The following is a 5,052-nucleotide window of genomic DNA, read 5'->3' as shown; positions in this document are numbered from 1 at the left end:
CTCTTTTTGAGAGATGATGACTAGCAATGTAAAGATATAATCTGTTTAGCAAGGTGTATTTTATTGTAAAGGAGAGAATGAAGAAAAAAGTCCTGTTTGTATGCAGGATGGAAAGGTAAACGCAACTTTGCATAGGAAATTGGGGGATAACTTCATAGTGAAGATGTCAGATGGATGAAGAATTAGTTGAGATACATGTCTTTTCTCTAAGACTCAGGTTATTCACTCATTAAAAATAACAAAGGCTGTGTATGTCTAAGTCCCACAATGCAGTTCCAGTGACTGAGTGAAATGCAGATGTACTAGTCAAATGAACAAACATTTTTATCAGAAAATATCATTCAAATAATCAACATTTATGAATTGAAAATGATCTTGTAGGCTAACTGGACTTTTTACAATGAAATTATAAAAGAATTTGTAAGACTTATTAGATTTTTATCTCTCTCATATGCAAACGTGCACCGTCTCAAGTATTCTCCATGACATCTCTCTCTATTATACTGTTACTATCACCATAGCTATTTAAGCCAGGCCTACCCACCTTTAATGGGTAGAAGGTATGCATCAGACTTCCTGTTATCTTCTAGTGATTTTGCTTTATCTGATCAAAGTCTCTAGAGGTTCTTTATCTTAGCAATAAATCTACTCTGAATTCTAGCATGATGCAAAATCAACTGTCAAGACTTGTTATTTCATTTCATTTGTTCCAGGAACTTTTTTCTCCTTTGTCTATTAAATCCTATCTTCCCTAGCCTCCCCTCCCCCAGTCCCTTTAGATTACATTAACTATGTTATAAGCATTAACCTTGGGATGACTGTTTTTATATCTTTGCTGACACAATAAGGTTCTCTTTGAAATGGTGAATTTCTTGGATCTCACCTTTTATTTATCTATTAAGGAATTAGGTCCTTATATTACTAGTTGATCTATTTTCTCCCCTCATTCCTTTATATAAGTTTATCAAAAGCAAAATCGACAATCTGGACCACTGGCTCTTAAACATGAGAATCTCACTTAGCCCAATTAGATTTTGTTATATTCTCCATAAAGCATAAACATCAAAAGCAAAAGGGCTTCTGTTGGTGTTGGTCTTGGCTGACAAGGTAGTCCTTAAACTCTTCTCCCATTCCTTCCTTCAACAGATGCCATTCAGCCCAATAGAATTCTGGTGAACAGCAAGAGATGATCAGGAGATGAAATCAGCCACATGAAGGCTGAGATGCCATGTTGACAGTGTGAGACATGGAAATTGCCACCCAGATGACAAGGCTATTGCCAACAATGGTCTTGAGTATGAGAGAAAGTCTATGAGTATTATCTCATAGAAAAGATGGAAGAAAAGACTTTATTCTCTCAAAAGCATTGATCTGACAGTCTAGTCTGGATACCCAGGGTCTCTTCATATTCCGAAGTGACAACATACCATCATGGATATTTTCCATGCTCCCATAAAAATAGCCATGATTTAGTTAGGTTCAAGCTTCTCCAACTATACACTCTGCTGAAATTTTCACCATTTCCCTTCTTAGGAAAACTACAGATAGAGCTGGTGATGTAGCTCAGGTGTGCAGTATTTACATAGCATATGCAAGGCCCTGGATTCAATCTCCAGGCAAGGGGAGAAATGGAAGGAGGGAGAAGGAGAAGGAATGAGAGAAAGAGAAGGAAGGAGAGGGAGGGAGAGAGTGAGAGACAGACACAGAGAGAGCTGCATATGGCTTTCATGTCCCTGATTTAAGATTTCAATTCTTATTGGTGATGTTTGATGTTTCTCAAACTCATCTATACTCTGCTCCTCCTCTTCCTCCTCCTCCTTTTCTTTTCCCTCTCCTACTCCTCGTCCTCCTTCTCTTATTTTACTTCCTCTTTTGTTCACATCCATCTTCTCAGCTACATTTCCAGTACTTGCTCTATGCCATCCGCAAGGCCTCCTACTTTCTATGTCATAAATCGTGATTGAAGTCCCAAGTCTACATTGTCATGCATTGACTCTAATAGATTCATCATAAAAATTTATGATGTAGAAAGGAATTATTGTAGATGAGGAAACTAAGGTTCAGAAAGGTTAATTGATGACAAGAAGTCAAATACCTTACAGTTAAAGAAGGAAATGAGTTTTGAATATAGTTCTTCTTAATTAATGTAAAGTTCATGTACTTGGTTCACTCTGGATATTCCTTAGTGATAGGCAAGGGGTTTCGTATTTATATTCCAATTGACAAAAGAACTTTCACTGTATTTGATAATTTTACAAATTCCTAATTAGCCAAGCAAGGTATGTTTAGTACTGAGCTCTATCTCCAAGGAGAGGTTGTTTTCACGTAACTCACTGCTGTAGCAACTACCACATCTCCTTCTGGAACCAAGACCTTCTTAGGCCAAAGCCTGCATTTTGTCTGACTCACCCCATGCTCCACTGGCAGTGAAGAAGCTCAGGATCCCCCGTGACTTTCCCCACACTGGCTGCACTAAAGTCTAGGCAATCATACCACAATGTCAAATCCTTAGAAATTTCTCTTTACTTAGGTTTTATGAGACACTTTGTAATGTCTACTTTACATCTGTTTCTGTTCTGCTGTCCTAATTTAGTTTTTAAATCTCTTAAAGAATAGGGTTCAGTCTTTAATCCTAGTTAATGCTTCTATTGTTTGGTTTAAGCTATTCTGGCTGCCTCTTCTCTTCTTCTCTTTCTCTCACTTTCTCTTTCTCTCACTTTCTCTTTCTCCTTCCTTCCTTCCTTCCTTCCTTCCTTTCTCTCTTTTTTTCTTTCTTTGTTTCTTTCTTTCTTTCTTAAGTTTTTTTTTATTGTGAAAATAACTTACAGAGGTGTTACAGTTACATGAGCAAGGTAATGAGTACATTTCTTATCAAGCACTATTGCCTCCTCCTTTGTTTATCCCCTACCATCACTTCCCTCCTACCTCCACAACTACACTCCCCACTCCCACCCCACCTAAATTGTAAAGTTCTATTTTTGACTTAGCGTCTTGTACATTTCATTGTTGCACTGGGTCCACCTGTATCCCTATTTAAACAACTTGTTTTTTCCATTCCCCTCCCCAAATTATACCAACATCAAATACAGTGAAAATGGGGGTTATACTGTGGGGGAAGAACATACAAAGCACAGGCTTAAATTTTCCTAATAGAGACCCAGAAACACAACAAATTAAAGAAAGGTTGGAAAAATGGGATTGCATGAAGTTGCAGAGCTTCTGCATGGCAAAGGACATAGCTAGCAAGATCAATAGAAAGCCCACAGATTGGGAGAAAATCTTCACTAGCCATACAATGGACAACGGTCATACAAAGCAACCTGCTTTCATTGTATTTGATGTTGGTATAATTTGTGGAGGGGAAGGGAAAAATCAAATTGTTTAAATAGGGATACAGGTGGACCCATTGCAACAATGAGATGTACAAGACATTATGTCGAAAAACAAATTTTACAATTTTGGCAGGCGGGTGGGGGTGGATAGGAAGGGATGGGAAGGGGAAACAAAGGAGGAGGCTACAATGCTTGATTAGAAATGTGCTCATTGCCTTTCCCATTTAATTGTAACCCCTCTGTATGGTATTTTCACAATAAAAAATGATGAGCAAGGGTCTCATATCTAAAATATACCTGCCCAATAAATAAGTGGGCTAAAGACTTAAAGAGAAACTTCTCGGAAGAGGAAAGAAGAATGGCTGATAGACACATGAAGAAATGCTCAACCTCTCTAGCCATAAAAGCAAATTAGGGGCTAGGAAGGTGGCTCACTGGTAGAGCGCTTGCCTTGCAATGCATGAGGCCCTGGGTTCGATTCCTCAGCACCACATAAGCAAAAAGAAAAAAAGCCGGAAGTGGCTCTGTGGCTCAAGTGGTAGAGTGCTAGCCTTTAGCTGTACAGCTGAGGGACAGCGCCCAGGCCCAGAGTTCAGGCCCCACAACTGGACCCCCCCCCAAAAAAAAGCAAATTAAAACAACATTGAGATACTACCTCACCCCAGTTAGAATGGCTAGAATCAAGAACTCTAATAACAACAGATGCTGGAGGGGATGGCCAGAAGGGAACCTTACTTCATTGTTGGTGGGAGTGTAAACTTGTTCAATCACTTTGGAAAGCAGTATGGAAGTTCCTCAAAAGACTCCACATAGAGCGCCCCTATGACCCAGCAATCCCACTTCGGGGAATTTCTCTGAATGATTATGAATAAGACCATACTAAAACAACAACACAACTATGTTTATTGCACCATTATTTACCATAGCTAAGATATGGAACCAATCCAGATGCTCCTCAGTAGAAGAATGGATCAAGAAAATGTGGTATATATACACAGTGGAATTCTATGCCTCCATCAGAAAGAATGACATTGCCCCATTTGTTAGGAAATGGGAAGACTTGGAAAGAGTTATATTAAGTGAAGTAAGCCAGGCGCAAAGAAACATAGGTCCCATGGTTTCCCTTATTTGCAATAACTAGTATATGTCTGAGTCAAGCAGAAAAGGTCAGATAAGATGATGTTAAGCGAAATGAACCCCAAGATAAGGACTCAAGTGTTTTTTTTCTTTCTTACTATTGGTTCTAACATATTTATATGATATTTCTTTGCTGCTCTCTATATCCCTCCGCCATGGTATAACCCCTGTTTTCACAGCATTTGATTTGGTATAATTTGTGGAGGGGAAGGGAAAAAACAAATTGTTTAAATAGAGATACAGGTGGACCCATTGCAACAATGAGATGTACAAGATATTATGTCAAAAATGAACTTTACAACTTCGGGGAGTGGTGGGGGGAGGTAGATGGGAAAAGATGGGAAGGGGAAACAAAGGAGGAGACAACAATGCTTGATAAGAAATGTACTCATTACCTTACCCATGTAATTGTAACTCCTCTGTACTGTATGTTCACAATTAAAAAAATTAAGTGAAGTAAGCCAGGCCCAAAGAAACATAGGTCCCATGGTTTCCTTTATTTGCAATAAATAGTATATGTCTGAGACAAGCAGAAAAGGTCAGATAAGATGATGTTTTTTCTTTCTTTGCCTCCCTCCCTCCC

The sequence above is a fragment of the Dipodomys ordii genome, unplaced genomic scaffold (genome assembly GCF_000151885.1).
Source record: "Dipodomys ordii isolate 6190 unplaced genomic scaffold, Dord_2.0 Scaffold85, whole genome shotgun sequence".
NCBI lineage: Eukaryota > Metazoa > Chordata > Mammalia > Rodentia > Heteromyidae > Dipodomys > Dipodomys ordii.
This window is presented reverse-complemented; position numbering follows the sequence as displayed.